The sequence below is a fragment of the Panicum virgatum genome, chromosome 2N (genome assembly GCF_016808335.1).
Source record: "Panicum virgatum strain AP13 chromosome 2N, P.virgatum_v5, whole genome shotgun sequence".
NCBI classification, from domain to species: domain Eukaryota; kingdom Viridiplantae; phylum Streptophyta; class Magnoliopsida; order Poales; family Poaceae; genus Panicum; species Panicum virgatum.
In genome coordinates, this window is record NC_053146.1 from 10,975,144 (window position 1) to 10,993,786 (window position 18,643).

Genomic DNA, 18,643 nt, shown 5'->3' on the forward strand with positions numbered 1-18,643 from the left:
AATTCGTTTGGAGACAAATTATGGGAATCGAGTATTTCTTGTGCTCTTGACACTCGAATATTCCTTCCACCACCGCTTGCCAATCCAAGGCCATGGCAGCTTCTTTTTCGCCTCCGGTATGCTGTCCGGCAAGGTTAGTGGTCGAGCCGCCGGCCCGAGCGGCGGGAGACAGCGGTCAGACGGTCCCGGGGGCAGGGACGACAGTGGCGAGAGGCGATGGCAGTGCTGCTGATGGCTGTGGGAGGTAGCGGCCGGAGGAGCCGGCGCGGCCCTAGCCCACCCGTGCCGGTGGGGTGGCGGCGGAGGTTGAAGACGATGGATGGAGGTTGAAGACAAAGGATGGTCGTTGGATGCCAATCCAATGGTGGAAAAAATCGATTGTTGGCAGAAAAAAATACTCGAGCGTGGGGTAGGCCACCTATTTTCTAAAAAAAATGATTGGTTAATGAAGCATGTCTCCAGGGTGGTGGACGTATTGTATCTAAGTTTATGACTTTCTTACGTGGCTAATGGAATAAAACCCACGTACATAGAGGATGCAATGTAATGAAGGGACAGGCTTGGCTTTAGGGTGCATGGCAGGGCCAGTTTTACACCATACTGTATTCAAGAGATGAACTGACGTACTTTTATTATCCCTGACCAACGAAGAATACATACATGGCAACATTATTATTCATTCCTCGCGCGCTAGTTCCTCTCAACCGTACAAATTATTGCTACAATCCCCATCAACTAAAACCTCGCAAAAACCATACTAGACGCACCAAAGACGATAATGTCCAAAAGTGTTGCAGCACATACAGGTACAGCATCAACCTACCATCCCCCGAGATACATCTGCTCAGTCTCAGATGGAGATACTGTTGAGGATGCCCATGGCTTTGATCCCCTCGCCCTTGGCGCCGGTGACGTCTGTCGTGTTGGGGTACAGCAGCATGTACGGCATCCCCACAGGCCCCTTCCGGTTCTTCAGCTGCGGACTATCGTTCCTCCTCTCGATCTGATTCGCGATCTCCACCAGCAGCCCGCGGAACCTCCTGAACGCGTCCAGCGCCTTGGCGTCCGACGTCCAGCGCTCCGGCACGTCGCGCTGGCCGAGGTACACCTCGTCGGATGTGTGCTTGGAAAGGATCTCGATGAGCGAGATGCCTAGGATGGCCTGGGACTGGCTGGTGATGGTGCGGATGAGCACCATGTCAGCTTCCTCCTGCCCTGCTTACAGTTTCTTGTAGTCATCGCTGCCCGGCTCCGGCATCGGCTGCCGGCTCTCACGGTCGGCCTGTTGGGGAGATACCCACCATGCGCGTACTGCCCATACTTGACGGCAGCGTGCAAAGCCGACGCCACCCAAATGATGGTCGTGCACGCCCTGGCCAGCTGCTGGATGTTAGATAAGCTAGCTGTAGATATTTGCTTTCCGTTATTCAGTTAGATGGCGGGCTCACCATGTCGAGCTCCGCCCGGGTCATGCGCACGTCCGCGCTGCGACGAGGGACGTGCGCCGTGGCGTGGTCACCGCCAAGACCGGATCATGGGCAGCGTGGGATGGCACGTTTGCTCCCGATCAGGGCGCGATCACAGCCGAGTCGTAGGTAGTTTGTTTCCCTATTTATTTGCATCAATACAACAGAAAACGCTGCTTCGTGTGGCACAAAAAAACTCCTCTGTGTTCATCATCCAGTTCGTGTGTGTACTCGTGTTTCCCGGTGTGATCCATTGCTCGCCGGAGCTCATCGTCGAGCTGCCGAGCTAACAATTGGCATCAGAGCCAGTAACCGTCGCCATGTCCGCTCATCCGTCGCGCATGCCACCTCGCGATCCGTCCCAGTCCCGCTCGCCCCCTCGCGATCGAGATCGTCGCCGTCGTCCTTCACCATCGCCAATCCTGCGGCGCGGCCGCCGCGGCCGCGAGACGGAGACGCGCATCGTCCGCGAAGTCGGGGCGGCCAACTACCCCATGCTGACCCGCACCAACTACGTCGAGTGGGTGGTACTCATGGAGGTGATGTTGGAGGCCCGGGAGCTCTGGACGGCAGTGAGCGTCGGCACCGTCGACCGGCACGACGACCGCATGGCCATGGAGGCCATCCTCCGTGCTACGCCGCCGGAGATGCGTGTCTCCCTCGCTGGGAAGGGCACCGCCAAGCGGGCGTGGGACGCCATCAAGACCGAACGTGTTGGCGTCGAACGGATCCGGAAGGCAAAGGTGACGGACCTCACGTGGGAATTCGACGCGCTCACGTTCCGCGACGGCGAGTCCGTGGATGACTTCACGCACCGCCTGCAGGCCCTCGTCAGCGAGCTAAGTATCCTTGGTGAGCCCCCTGGAGTAAACACCGTGGTAAGGAGAATCCTGCAGGCTGTGCCCCCTCGTTTCGACCAGATCGCACACTCCATCGAGACGCTCCTCGACGTCGACGACATGACGGTTGAAGAGCTGGTGGGGCGGCTCAAGTCGGCGGAGGTACGTGACCAAAGCCGCAATCTGCCGGCGGCGACGAACTCCAACGGCAAGCTACTTCTCTCCGAGGAGGAGTGGCTGGCCCGCTACAAGCACCGCCTCGCGGGCGAGGGCTCTCGCTCTGGCGGCAACAGCGGCAAGTCGTCTGGAGGTCCACGAGGCGGCGACAACGGTGGCGTGCGCACTGGCGGATCCTCGGCGATCCGGCCAGGGTCGCCACCAAGATGGACAAGTGCAAGTACTGCGGCAAGAAGGGCCACTGGGCCCGTGAATGCCTCAAGAAGAAGCGCGATGAGGCGGCGCTCCATGCCCAGGCCGGCGGCGACGACGACACTGAGGAGCCTTCCCTGCTGATGGCCATCGGCGCAGTCGAGCAGGAGTACGTCGCACTGCGTGTTGCACCTGTCTACGTCGGCGGGCAAGTCTACCTCAACGAAGAACGCACCGTGGTGGAGCTGGGGGAGTCCGAGGACCACTCCGGCAAGCCAATCTCCGATGTGTGGTACCTTGACACGGGTCAAACCACATGACGGGGAACCGGGCGGCCTTCTCCGAGCTGGATCAGTCCATCACCGGCACGGTCAAATTCGGCGACGGCTCGGTCGTGGACATCGTCGGCTGCAGCACCATCCTCTTCGCGGCGTAACATGGACAGCACCGAGTGCTCACCGACACGTACTACATCCCCCGTCTCAGGAGCAACATCATGAAGCCCTTGCCAACTCGATGAGTTCGGCTGCAAGGTTGTGATTGAGGAGGGGATTCTACGAGTACGCGATCCGCAGCGAGAGCTCCTCGCCAAGGTACGCCGTTCGGCAAACCGTTTGTACAAGATCTCGCTCACCCTGGCGCAGCCCATCTCGCTGCACCGGCGACCCCACCTAGCTTTGGCACGAGCGGTACGGCCACCTGGGTTTCGACGCGCTGCGCAAGCTGTCCAGCGGCGGCCTGGTGCGCGGTCTGCCACAGATTGATCACCCTGGTCAACTGTGCGACGCGTGCTTTGCCGGCAAACAGCGTCGAGCGCCGTTCCCGTAGCAGGCCAAGTACCGGGCGATAGGCTGGCTCGATCTAGTCCATGGCAACCTCTGCGGCCCTGTCACCCCGACTACTCACGGTGGGCGGCGATACTTCCTCCTCCTAGTTGATGATGCCAGCCGCTACATGTGGCTCGTGTTGCTGTCGAACAAGAGCGAAGCCGCGGCCGCCATCAAGAAGTTCCAGGCCGGCGTGGAGGTGGAAGCTGGGCACAAGCTATGCGCGCTCCGGACGGACCGGGGTGGCGAGTTCACCGCCGTCACGTTCGCGGAGTACTGCGCCAACCAAGGTGTTCACCGACAGCTCACCGCTCCGTACTCTCCGCAACAAAATGGAGTGGTCGAACGCCGGAACCAAACCGTGCTTGCCATGGCGCGGTGCTTGTTGAAGGCCAGAGGTGTTCGCAGCACATTTTGGAGGGAGGCGGTGAGCACTGCTGTGTTCATCCTCAACCGGTCTCCCACCAAAGCTCTGTAGAACAAGACCCCCTACGAGGCTTGGCACGGGGAGAAGCCAGCAGTTCACTTCATGCGCACGTTCGGGTGCATAGCGCATGTCAAGGTAACTCGCCCGCACGCTGCTAAACTTGATGATCGCAGCATGAAGATGGTGTTCCTCGGGTATGAGCCGGGCTCAAAGGGCTACCGCGTGTACGACCCTGTGAGCGGCCGGCTACATGTCTCTCGAGATGTGGTCTTCGACGAGACAAAAGTCTGGAACTGGGAGGCGCTGGACGGCGTCACCACACCGGACACGTTCACCGTCGAGTACATCGTACGCGCTGCGACGGCGAGCGGCCAGTCCGAGGCTCCAGCCACTCCGTGTGCTCCTGCGACTCCTGCTGCATCCCCAGGCACGCCATCAGTGGCTGAGGAGCCACACACTCTGGTGGGCGGTGGTGGCACCGACATCGGCTTCGCCACGCCACCGACGCACATTCCTTCGGGAATGGACCTCAGCGACGAGGGGAAGCCATGCCGTTACCGCATGGTGACTGACTACATCAACACGTCTAAACCACGGGAACTCGAGATGGAGGAGCTGTTCCTGGCGGCGGCCGAGGAACCAGCGATGTTCGAGCAGGCGAACGTGGACCCAGCCTGGCGCGTAGCAATGCAGGAGGAGCTGTCCTCCATCATCGACAACAAGACCTGGCAGGCGGTCGACCTGCCAGCCGGCCACCGACCCATCGGCCTCAAGTGGGTCTTCAAGCTTAAGGAGGACGCCTCCGGCGCTGTTGTGCGGCACAAGGTGCGATTGGTGGCAAAGGGCTACGTCCAGCGCGCTGGCTTGGATTTCGACGAAGTGTTCGCGCCGGTGGCGCGGCTGGACTCAGTGCGCGCGCTGCACGCCGTGGCGGCGCACGAATGCTGGAAGGTTCATCACCTTGACGTCAAGTCGGCATTCTTGAACGGCGAGCTCATAGAGGAAGTGTATGTCGCCCAACCCCCAGGCTTCTCCATCCCTGGGCGTGAGCACCACGTCTTGCGCCTCCACAAGGCGTTTTACGGCCTCCGTCAAGCCCCGCGCGCTTGGAACTCCAAGCTCGACAGCACACTTGTGGCGCTCGGGTTCACCCGATGCTCCGAGGAACATGGCGTGTACGTCCGTGGCGAGGGACAACATCGCCTTCTCCTCGGCGTGTACGTGGACGACCTCATCCTCACCGGCGTCGACACCAACGAGCTGACACAGTTCAAAGAGGAGATGAAGGACCACTTCAAGATGAGCGACCTTGGCCTGCTGAGCTATTACCTCAGCATCGAGGTTCAGCAGAGGCCGGGGATGATCACACTCGGGCAGGCAGCTTACGCGGCAAAGCTGCTCGAAAAGGTGGGCATGAGCGACTGCAATTCAGTGCAAACGCCAATGGAGACACGACTCAAGTTGAGCAAGAAAAGCACAGCGCCGGCTGTGGACTCCACTCTCTACCGCAGCCTCGTTGGCAGCCTGCGGTACCTCATTCATACACGTCCGGACATCTCGTTCGCCATCAGCTACATCAGTCGATTCATGGAGAACCCGACCACGGAGCACATGGGTGCTGTCAAGCATGTTCTCCGCTACATCGCCGGCACGCTGCACTTTGGGTGCTGCTACCGGAAGGGCGACGGCAACTTGAGGCTGACCGGGTACAGCGGCGCATTCTTCCTCGGGCAATCTCCCGTCGCGTGGCACTCCATCAAGCAACCCGTGGTGGCTCTATCCTCTTGCGAGGCGGAGTACATCGCGGCAACCTCGGCAGCTTGCCAGCTAATTTGGCTCGGACAGCTGCTTGGGAGCCTCTACGGCAAGGCGGCGATGGCCGCTGAGCTCCTCATCGACAACCAGTCGGCGATTCAGCTCTGCAAGAACCCGGTCTTCCATGGCCGGAGCAAACACATCGGGACGCGATTCCATTTCATCAGGGAAAGCGTTGAGAACGGGAAGGTCACCGTCCGGCATGTCAACACTGACGATCAGCTGGCGGACATCATGACAAAACCACTTGGGCGAGTTCGCTTTCAGCAACTTCGCCTGAAGATCGGCATCGTCAACATCAAGGAACATCTTGCTTAGGGGGGAATAATGTTAGATAAGCTAGCTGTAGATATTTGCTTTCCGTTATTCAGTTAGATGGCGGGCTCACCATGTCGAGTTCTGCCCGGGTCATGCGCACGTCCGCGCTGCGACGAGGGACGTGTGCCGTGGCGTGGTCACCGCCAAGACCGGATCATGGGCAGCGTGGGATGGCACGTTTGCTCCCGATCAGGGCGCGATCACAGCCGAGTCGTAGGTAGTTTGTTTCCCTATTTATTTGCATCAATACAACAGAAAACGCTGCTTCGTGTGGCACAAAAAAACTCCTCCGTGTTCATCATCCAGTTCGCGTGTGTACTCGTGTTTCCCGGTGTGATCCATTGCTCGCCGGAGCTCATCGTCGAGCTGCCGAGCTAACACTGGACGGTGTCCATCTTGGGCCACCAGTCCCGGTCCTTGAGATCGCCGTGCGCCTCCTCACGCACCTCCTTCCACCACGCCTGCACCTCCACATCACGCTCGAGTTCACCATCGTTTGGGTAGTAGATGTCCAGGTACTCATTGACCCACTTCTCAATCGCCCACCAGATCTCCAGCCCGTCAACGGCGTACGGGTAGTTCTTGACCAGCAGCCTGATACCGTATGGGTTCCACAGGTCTGGCACAGCCATGCCTCTGTGAACGCACAATCAAGTTTGTCAGAAACGAACGCACAGTTTCTGGAAGCCCTTGTGATGCATGCATCTGCTCAAGTTTTTGCTGCTCTAGTATCGATCGACGTACGTACCTCTTGACGAGATCAGCTGGGAGGGCCTGCTCGTTGAAGTTCCAGCTCTTGTACACGTCGGAGGACATCTCCAGTGCGTACTTCCCTGGGAAAACTGTGAGCTCGAACATGCCACCGGCCTTGATGAGAGTCTGGCGTGCCAGGGCGTTGATGTCCAACGTGCCACGGTAGTGCGGGCTCAACAGCTTGTGCACGGGGTGCACCACGCTGAGCTGCCTGTTCGTCGCGATCACGAATGGCTCCATCACTGCGTGCGTGTTCAGCCTGCAAATTAATTAACAAGCCCACACACATAGAAAGATCAGTGTTTCCCTAACAAAGGCAGGCATTATTCCTTCCTTGGACTGACAAACAGAATATATATCGCTGTACCAGTGGCTGATCAGCTGATGCCAGGCAGAGTCATTGACGCAGACGTTTGCCTTGGCAAGCTGCCAGATGTGGGCGTCAACGCCAGTGTGAGCCGGGGTGTAAACCTTGCTGTCGGCTCCATGCCGCTGGCCGTCAGGGTGGGGCAGGCTCAGCTCAATGGCCAGGGGCTTTAGGGTACCGTCGTCCTTCAAGAACAGCAGGGTCCTGCTGGCATAGATGAAGTTGCCCTTCAGCTTGTTGATCCGGTCGAGGTATGGCATGAAGTGATCATGGTGGTCTAGGATGAAGAGTCTGTTATTCCTCACTGCCTGCATAGGGTTTTTGTTATCACAATCAATCCATGGTGAAGCCAATTAGCTGTTGAATCTTTAGTAATATGTGAACGCGTTCAACTCAGCATACATTGTGTACTCTCAGGCCTTCCAGGTTGTGCTGAATGTGGGCTTCAGTGATCTTACTGGTATGGTCTCCAAACTGAGTTGGATCCAGGGTGCCTTTAGCAGGGAACTCCTGCAATCACAAAGGGGAAATTTTAAGGCTCTTTTACTTACCCCACCATGGGGAAATTAAAGGTGTATTCGTCACTTCAAATGATGCAGCATGCTAACCGTCAGACGTCTGATAACCACTGGGTTCACGCCAGCAAGCGTTTCTCTCGCAAACTCCTCGTCAGTCCTCCAGCCAAACTTATCTTCCGGAAGTTTTTTTAACACATCTAGTGTCGTAATAGCAAGATTTAGGCGCAACCAGTAAACTGTTTGTTCTAATCAAATAACGACTATCAAAGAATTCGCGTACCTGAGTTGATGATATCTGGAAGGGGCATCTTCAGTGGGTCAAAGATCTCGGGTATTTTCTCCCTGAGCTCTGCTATTACAGGGTTATTATTATTGGGTCCTTCCGGGCCAAGGCCATAGAGACCTAAGATGTCTTCAAATGAATCGAACTCGAATGGCCCAGCAACGTTTAACGCCGGAACAACCGCCTCAATGGTCGCCTTCAGAGAGTATCCAAGGCAGTCTGACATCTTGAGGTGCCCAAAACGTTCGTCACGAGGGACGTAGATGTCCTTCAGCAGAAAAAGTCCTCTCTCTGTATATGGGTCTGGAATGAAAAATGATCGAACAACATGGGATATCAGGAAAAATATCGCATGGCGCCATTATTTAGTGTGGACTAAATTTTGTGACTTGAACTCACCAGAACTCGTTGAGGGCCGGCCGGTTCTGCAGCGACGGGGATATGGGTGTTCTTGGCTGCCACCAAGGACTGGCCGTGCATAGTCTTCATCTTTGTCTGGCTCACCAAGGTCATTGTAGCAGTCATAACGGTAGACACGATCATGCTCCTGATACGGTCCGGCATTATCATCACCTCGAAGAATCTGGAGTTCATCTTGCCGGAAAGGCACCAAAGGTGAAGGCATTTTGCTAGGCAGATAGGTCTGCAAATTAGTAATAGAGTATGGTGACATGTTCTCTTATATTCGCGTCAAAAAAATGTTCTCTTTTATATGAACAAAAACAGTGCTAGCAGAGGAACTTTGGAACGAGAGATTATTTGGAATGTAAAATCTAATTTGGTACTGCAATGAATATCGTATATCTGTCTCTTTCCATCTATCAGAAGAACTTTAGCAAAGCAACGGCCGACGGCCGGCAACGAACGGATCGGAGGCAGAGAACTAGTTAAACTACTCAGGTTAACGCGCTATGCACACTTTCAATATTGAATAATCGTTTTATTCTAATTTTTTGTTTGAAAAATCACAAACAAATATACCTGCTTATATATCCCGTGGAATTTTTGTCAGTGTAAAACACATGTACAACCAATTTTTAGTTTCAAACCACTGTTATTTTCTAAAAGAAGTAGCACGAAAAATAAAAAATATAGGTATATATGTGGCACCCAAGTGTTGTGGGACCCACCTATCATGGGTCCCATAGGGAGCCTACCTATCATTACTCATTAGGTCTCGTGAAGCCTATTAGTTGATCCCGTGTGTGTGGCATAGGTTAACGCGCTATGCACAATCTCAATATTTAAATAATATTTTTACTCTAATTTAAAAAACATAAACAAATAAACCTACCTGCTAATAGATTCCGTGGAATTTTTATCAGTGTAAAACCCATGTACGACCAATTTTTAGTTATAAACCACTATTATTTTGCCAAAAAAATTAGTATAAAAAATAAAAAAATATAGGTATATATGTGGCGCCAAGTGTTGTGAGATCCACCTATCATGGGTGTCATAGCGCTGATCCTTTTACCGTCAACAAGTTGTCCAATACGGATTTCAGTAATACATTGTTGCGTAGACTTTTTTTTTGACCAAATTTGTTGTGCAGATCCTGGCCAACTTTTTTCACCGCAATAGTAAATTCGAATGTTGACCATTAATTAGGAGTACTAAATGTGGATAATTAACGAAAACTATTCCATAATCCCCGAGTGAAATTGCGAGACGAATCTATTAAGTCTAATTAGGTCATAATTAGATAATGTCATGCTATAGTAAATAATCTCTAATTGTGGATTAATTATGCTTAACAGATTCATCTTGCGATTTTGCGTCCATCCGTGTAATCAATTTTATAATTATATCATGTTTAGTTCTTCTAATCTTTGGTTTATAATTGCTATGGTAAAATTTGCAAAGTTTTTCACCGCTCTACGGGCCTGTTTAGATTGGAAAGTGAAGTTCACATCGAACATTTAGACACTAATTAGAAGTATTAAATATATACTAATTATAAAACTAATTACACAGATGGACTCTAAATCACGAGATGAATCTATTAAGCCTAATATGTGCCATCATTAGCATATTTTTAACGATGGGTTACTGTAGCACAGCGGTGTCTAATGATGGATTAATTAGGCTTAATAGATTTATCTCGTGATTAATAGTCTATCTGTGTAATTGGTTTTTTTAAGTCTATGTTTAATACTTCTAATTAGTGTTCAAATATTCTATGTGATATTTTCAGTGAAAAAACTTTACGATCTAAACACGGCCTAAACATGTCCTTATGAAAAGTTGCCAACTGTGCCATCCGTGGACTGTACCAATTTTGATAGCTAAATGAACCGGGTCTACCCTATACAGAGGGAATAAATAAAAGAGGCTGATAGCAGAGCATTCATTCTACAGCGTGGTGCTTGGCACCTATTATCTTGATTTAGGCACAGCTAACATCTTACTATTACTAATTGGAGGTTTCTTTGGAGCCTTCACGTGAAGCCACCTAGGATCCTAGGTGGGCGCTCTGAATAAATAAATAAATAAATCTTATAAATTCTCATAAAAATCAGAAACATCCAGCCATCAATCCAATAACTCTAATTATAATAACCATTGGATCTGTTATCTTTCCTAATAAATCACCCACCTCTATCATTATAAAAATAGACTAAAGTAACCCCCTAAATATGTATCTAAATTACCCACCTCTGCTATTATATAAAAAAATCTAAAGCAACCCCCTAAATCTTTGTGTACCCACCTATGTCATTATAAAAATAATACAAATATCCCCCTAAATTTGCATATAAATTATCCAATTATGTTTGGAGGCTCTTTTGGAGGCTTCGCGTCAAGCCACCTAGGATCCTAAGTGGATACTCTGAAAAAATAAAGAAATACTATAAATTCTCACAAAAATAAAAAAACATACAGCCATCAATCCAATAACTCTAATTATAATAACCATCGGATCAGTTATCTTTCCTAATAAATCACCCACCTCTGCCATTATGAAAATAGACTAAAATAACCCCCTAAACATGTATCTAAATTACCCACCTCTGCCATTATATAAAAAAAATCTAAAGTAACCCCCTAAATCTTTGTGTACCCACCTATGTCATTATAAAAATAATACAAATACCCCCCTAAATTTGCATGTAAATTATCCAATTATGTCCTCTGCCATTATAAAAAAAAATCTAAAGTAACCCCCTAATCTTTGTGTAAATTACACACTGTGCCATTATAAAAATAATACAAATACCCCCCTTAATTTGCATATAAATTATCCAATTATGTCATTATTATTACAAGTTAAATTACTCAGAAATTTGAATCTAAATAATATAATTACAATAATATATTAAAGTGCACCAATATAAAATTTTAAAATTACTGCAACTCTCCCAAAATGATGCACTCTCAAAGCCCTGTGCACAACAAGTTTTTCAAAAATCAAACAAGTCTCCCCCTTGTTCGATCACTTCTCAAAAAAAAATTCTCCCCCTTATTGGCACATGCACACATCAAGCCTAAATAGACCTAAAGCTCCCCCTGAAGCTGAGACTCCCCCTGAACAGATGCCATGCCATGAATGCAATGCAGGAGGTGTACGTGAAAGCATTCAGGGATACAATGATATGAGCAACATCTAGTCACAAGCACGTGTGCATCCATAAACAAGACCTGCATCTAGCTCAACACGGTATATCAAATCAGTCTAGAGCTAGGCAAGTTCAGTTTAGGAGAAATAAAAGCATCACCCATGATCTAGCACTAACAAGTAAGGAATGGAAAGCAGTGCTAATCATACTCATACAGGTGATCCAAACTCAGCCAAAAACAAGTTGTTAACATTCATTTTTCAATCAATTTTATATCAAGCAATTCTTAATGCCAGGGGTTGAAAGCTTGTCATGCTTCACTTAGCAACGAGGCCAAGCCTATGCCAAAAGACAATCAGAAGCTTAAAGCACTCGTTTCAGTCATGCACAGTCTTGCCCGGGTTCTCACAAGTACAAAGTGAGCCGTCCCGAAAGCTCGATCAGTGCGACAAGCAATCCCACCTGGATCTTTTCAAACCATTTCAAGTGCAGTTCAAGCAATTTTATCAGATTTAGATCATTTCAAGTATGAATTGCTGAACGAAAGGCTACACTAGCATGAATAAGATAGCAAAGCACATCAACACGCCCTAACATGCTAGTAGCCAAAATAGGGTGATCATGTTTTTAGATTTTCAAATCAAAATAGCTTAACTCAGATGATGTCATATACACAGTGGAGCAAGCTATACATGGTCAAATTTATCAACTCACATTAGCAGGCACTAGAAGATCATAGCAAAGTATACAAGAATGCTAGTGCAAGTGAGGAAATGCAAAATGCAAACATGTACAATGCATATGCACAATGCAACTACCAAACCTAGAAAACAAAAAGAAGAGCAAACAAGACCTACAAAGCTAACCAAAGAAAAGTCAGCGATCAAAAGGGGTAACAAACCCCAAGCTCCCCTCACAAGCGAGCAAAAGTGTCCTGCTCTAGCGGCTTGGTGATGATATCTGCGGTTTGCCTCTCTGAAGGGACATGGATCAGGTCTATGTGTCCTCTCTCATGATTATCTCGCAGGAAATGGAATCTGATATCTATGTGCTTGGTTCTGGAGTGTAGGATAGGGTTCTTTGCAATGCTAATAGCAGACATATTGTCTATAAAAATGGGAACCCTATCATAACTCAGTCCATAATCCTGCAAGGTTTGTCTCATCCATAGGATCTAGGAGCAACAACTAGCAGCGGCAACATACTTAGCTTCTGTGGAAGAAAGCGCTACACTAGCCTGCTTGCGAGAGGACCAAGATACCAAAGATGTACCGAGAAATTGACAAGTGCCAGATGTCGACTTGCGATCCAACCGACACCCACCGAAATCGGCATCAGAAAAGCCCACCAAAACCAGAGAAGAATCCGCAGAGTACCAAAGACCAAATTCAGGGGTGAATTTCAGATACCTGAAGATGCGTTTCACCACCTGCCTGTGGGAGGTGCGCAGAGAAGCCTGGTACCGCGCACAGAGGCCGACCCCGAACTAAATGTCCGGCCGGGTCATCGTCAGGTACAGGAGCGAACCGATCATGCTCCTGTACTCCTTCTGTTCCACCGCCTCGCTGTCCAAGTCCTCATCAAGCGCCGTCGATGTGCTGATCGGAGTCGGCTGAGGAGACAAGTCGCTCATGTCAAACTTCCGCAGCAAGTCCCTGGTGTACTTGGCTTGATGGACAAACGTGCCCTGGGAAGTTTGCTTGATCTGCAGCCCGAGGAAGAACTACAGCTCACCCATCATGCTCATCTCGAACTCCCTGGACATCTGCTCAGAAAACTTGGAAACAAGAGCATGAGAAGAGCCACCAAAAATAATATCATCCACGTATATCTGAACTAATAAAAAATCAGTGCCAGATCGCATGAGGAATAATGTTTTATCCACACATCCCATTTTAAAACCCTGAACCAGCAAAAAAGTTTTCAGTCTGTCATATCAAGCTCTAGGCGCCTGTTTCAAACCGTAAAGAGCTTTCTGAAGTTTATAAATACGATTTGGAAACTTGGGATTTTCGAAACCAGGGGGTTGTTTCACATAAACCTCTTCTTCGATAAAACCATTCAAGAAGGCAGATTTAACGTCCATTTGGAAAACTTTAAAACCCTTGGAAGTAGCAAATGCAAGAAAGATTCGAATAGCTTCCAAACGATCAACAGGGGAAAAAGTCCCCTCAAAATCAATACCATGTTTCTGGCAAAACCCCTGGGCAACAAGACAAGCCTTGTTTCGAACAACCAACCCATCCTCACCCTGCTTGTTTTTGAAAACCCACTTCGTTCCGATGGGATTACAAGCAGGTGGAGGCTCGACTAAAACCCAAACTTGGTTTCTTTCAAAATTTTCAAGTTCCTCATGCATGGCATTGACCCAATTAGAATCAGAAAGAGCGTGTCCAATATCCTTGGGCTCAAAAGAGACAACAAATGCTGAATGAGCAAAGCCAGTGATACTTGTTACCTTGGACCTGGTGACTCACTCGTTGAGATCACCTAGCATCTGTTGAGGTGGATGACGACGCTGAATGTGTCGCGGTGCTTCCCTTGTCGAAGTCGCCTCCTCCTCAACCAAATCTGGTGTCTCCTCAGGTGCAGCTGGTGAAGCCAGAGTCACCTCCTCCAACGGCCCCCGTGAAGTAGACGTAGTCGGAACGGGACCGTCATCATCGTCCGAGCTCGTGGCGGAGGCAACTGGGTCCACAGCACGCGTGGTGGCCTCATCCTCACCCTCCTCAGCTTCTTCCTCCTCATCTTCAAAGATGGAGGTGCCGAGCTCATCATCTCCTGTAACTTCAAAGACAGAAGAATTGCACGGTGCAGTCTCGTCGAAAGTGACATCACAAGTCTCTCTGACGATGTTAGTATCAATAATCAGCACACGGTACGCTCTAGAGTGAGAAGCATAACCGAGAAAAATGCCATCAGACGAGCGAGGCTCAAACTTATCAAGATTTCCATCTTTCAGTACAAAGCACCGGCAACCGAAAACTCTGAGATGGTCAACACGGGGCTGGCATCCAAATCGCACCTCATAAGAAGTCCTGTGCATGAAAGCACGCAAGAAAATGCGGTTGGACACGTAACAAGCGGTGTTAACCGCCTCAGCCCAATATTTGCGAGGAGTCCTATGCTCATCGAGCATCGTCCTCGCCATCTCAACCAGCGTCCGATTCTTCCGCTCTACAACTCCATTCTGCTGTGGAGTGTAAGGAGAATAATACTGGTGTTCAAGCCCTTGATCACTGCAAAAGGCGTCAAAATGAGCGTTTTTGAATTCTGTGCCATTATCACTACGAATCGCTCGCATGGCCTGGGGTAGCTTGTTTTTCAACCTCAAGATCAAGTCTCGAACAAACTCGAAAGCCTCATCCTTGGTTCTCATGAAAAAGACCCAAGAATAGCGAGAAAAATCGTCCACGATCACAAGAACATACCACTTCCCACCAACAGACATCACCCTGGAAGGACCAACTGTGTCCATGTGTAGCAACTCTCCAGGGTGAGCGGTCATCACCTGATTAACAGGTGGATGTGAAGTAGCAATCATCTTCCCATGGCGACAAGGATGGCAAACAAGGTCAATTTCAAACTTCAATTTGGGCAATCCTCGGATTAGGCCAAGTGAGCTAAGTCTGGACAACAAATCGAAGCTCAAATGTCCAAGTCTCCTATGCCACTTCCACAGATCAGAAGAAGGACCAGCCAACAAGCAACGAGAAGGACCAAGAGGAGTTCCAGAGAAGTCAACCAAGAAAACCCGATCGCGAGGTGTAATCCGGCAAACCAAATCTCCTCTGGAATCCAAAACACGCGAACAACCTTCCTTGAAGCGAACCTCAAACCCCTCATCAAGAAGTTGCTAAACAGAGAGCAAATTGAACCCAAGGTTCGAAACCAAAGCAACCTCTCTCAGGATAAAGTGATCAGAAACTCGAACAGCGCCAAGTCCACGTACCTTTCCTCTTCCATTATCCCCGAACAAATTGTACTCCTTTGAGCGCATCGGGGTGAGGCTGGAGAACCATTTGTCATTTCTGGTCATGTGGCGCGAACAACCGGAGTCCATGATCCACCTGTTCTCCAAGCCTTCGACCTGCACATCAGTAGTGAGACAAAGGGTGAGCAAATGTCTCAACACTGGGGTTAGCAAAGTGAGAAGCAAACCAGTGCCGAGCCATTTGCTCTAGAGAACGGTTAGCAAAACCAGGCAAAGCGTATCCCCCATCCCGTCTACCGCGTGACTGACGAACACCACCGTGAGGAAAGCATGGTGCCTTGAAACCTCCTCCAAAGCCTCGGTCCCGTGGTCCATAGCCGTACTGAAAATGACTAGGAGCACGACCGGCAAAGCGACCACCCGCTGGAGCACGGTAACCACCACCGTCTCCCTGACCTCCACCTACACGGCGTGCCCTAGCAACTTGCCTACCACCACGCCGAGAAGGACCATGCACCTGAGCAGAGTACATGTCCGTGTTCTGTTTCTCCTGCTCACGCCTCACAGCCCGCTTCCTTCTGAAGCAAAACTCCTCCAGGTGACCTTCCCTGTTACAGTACTCGCAGTGGTACCTCACCTCACGCTTGGAAGGTGGAGGCCTAGCCTGCGGATGGGAAGGAGCAGCCCTCTTCTTCTAGGCAACCTGGGCTATGGCAGCAGGGAGCGCATCGAGGGGATTCCTCAGCTCATTGGGCTTTGGAACCCAAACCTGCTTCTGTGGAGGTGCTTTTTGTGGTTCTTTCAGCACACCATCCACGGGGTCAACAAGCGAAGGCTGCGTGCTCGTACTAGCAGTGTTTCCAGCAGCCTTGCCAATCTTACCATACAACCTGTCAAAGTCTGACTTTGTGTAGGTGTAACCGACCCCAAACCCATCACCACGCTTGAACTGCTTGATCATCATGCCCAACTACGTCTCACTAGCAGAAACCCAACTAAGAATCGCCCTAAGATAGATATTCTCATTTTCCAGGTTGGCTTTCTCTACCACAAAATTATCCAAATCAGATATCAAACCAGGGCAAACAGAGCAGTCAATAGGTGGGCTAGACTCCACGACCTTAGTCTTCCTCAAAGACTTAATCAAGGCGTTCTTCTCATCTAGCTCCGACCTAAGCGTGGGGACAAAGCTTGCAAGCACCAAGCAGAACTGGCCTAGACTTCATCTCCTCTAGCTCGCACACAACAGTAGCAAACTTGGACTGCAACGAAGCTAGATCGGACTTAAAGATAGGACACTCATCACATTCAAGCACATCGCTAACAATAGGAGCGTCCTTAACCAGTTCTAGTTCATGCTTGGCCTTAGCGAGCTCATGAGACACGTCAGCAAGCGAAGTCTTAGCAACATCTAAGTTCGCGATGTTCTCATCATGCTCAGCACGGAGAGCAACAAGATCGTTCATGTGAGATATGCAGCCAGCGCACTCATCCTCACTAGATTTCTCCCTAGCACAAGCCAGCTCAGCCCTAAGCTTTCTACGCTCTCTAGCTGCTTCCTTAAGCAGCCTTTTCTGGTTGTCGAGAGCGGCGTACAACTCCCTAACCTCTGTATCTAGCAGGTCGCTCGTGGAGTTTACCTCTGAATCACTCTCGGATCCAGGAGAAGAGTCAGCGTGCGTCAGTGTAGCATGTCCATCCGAAGACGCACGAGCACCATCGGCTTCACCCGCCATAGTGCAGAAGCCCTTGCGCCGACCGGCCGCCAAGCAAAGGCCGATAAAGCCGGTGGCTTCCTTGTCCCTCTTCTTCTTCTTCTTGTCGTCGTCGTCGGAGGTCGGTGAAGAAGAGCGGTTGGTGTCAGAGCTCTTGTCGAGGTCGCTGAGCTGCGCTAGGAAGGCCTTCTCCCGCTTCTTGGCCTTGTACTAGAAGCGCTTCTTGAGCGACTCCTTGTCGAAGCGTCCTCCCCGGTCACGACTGCAGTGCTTGTGGCGCCGACGCTCCTTGTTCGAGCCTCCCTCCTCACGGTCGCGGTGGCGGTAGTAGTCGAAGTGGTTGTTCGGGCCACCGCCGGACTTCTTGGGGCAATCGGTGATGAAGTGGTTCAAATCGCCGCAGTTGTAGCACCCGGGGTTCTTCTTCCTCTACCTGTTGTGGTAGATGCGCTGGAACTTGCTGATGAGGAGGCACAAGTCGTCGTCGCCCAGCGTCTCCAGCTGCTCATCTGAAACAGAAGGCAAAGAGGCAAGAGAAAAGCCAAGAGCAGAGTTAGCGTTAGAGCTCGATCCACCTGGGCCAATCACAAGAGCGATGCTCTTGGAAGGAGGGACACCATTGAGCTTAGCTCGCGTCTGGTTATCCACCTCGGTGGCCTTGAGCTTGCTGAAAAGCTCGTTCACCGTCAGAGTCTCATAGCCAGCAGACTCAATGATGGTGTTCACCTTGAGATCCCACACAGAGCGGTCAAGTGCGTAGAGCAACTTGAGAGCCTTCTCGTGCTCCGTGTACTCAAGGGCATCAACAGATCTGTTCGCATTGACTTTGTTCACAATCGACTGAAAACGACTGAACATCAAGTCAATGCTCTCACCCGGCTCCTGTGTGAAGTTCTCGTATTCACGCCGGTGAGTATCGAACAGTCTGGCCTTCACCTGAGGTGTGCCCTCATGGTAGTTCTCAAGGCACGTCCAAATCTTGTGGGCTTCCTGAAAACCCTGGACGCGTGAGAACTCCGCATGAGAAACGCCAGCGAACAAGGCATTGAAAGCCTTGGCATTAGCCTCGTGCTCAGTCACTTGAAGAGGAGTGACCCGAGCGGCAAGAACCACGTAAGCCTGGTTCTTGGTAATATCCCAGACCTCGGCTCTTTTGCTTGCAAGAAGGCTCTCATCCGAACCTTCCAGTAAGCATAGTCCTCGCCGAAAAACACCGGGATCTTCCCAAGACTCGCTATGGTCGCCAAGTGGTTTTCGAACCGGTTAAGGTACTGAAAACCTCAACCAAACTCTGATACCAATTGAGGGACCGAAACCGGCAACCAGAGGGGGGGTGAATGTGAGCCGATCAAAATTCTTTCAAAATCGACCCGTCGGATTATATCCCAAAATTCACCACTAACCCTCGAACCTAGGATATGAGAGAGTAGCTATGGATTAGCTATCTCCAAG

At 50.5% G+C, this 18,643-nt stretch overlaps 1 pseudogene; it reads right to left on the reverse strand.

Annotated features, from left to right (window-relative positions):
• Positions 1-850: 850 nt before the first annotated feature.
• LOC120658055 lies at positions 851-8,619 on the reverse strand (annotated as a pseudogene).
• Positions 8,620-18,643: the final 10,024 nt, after the last annotated feature.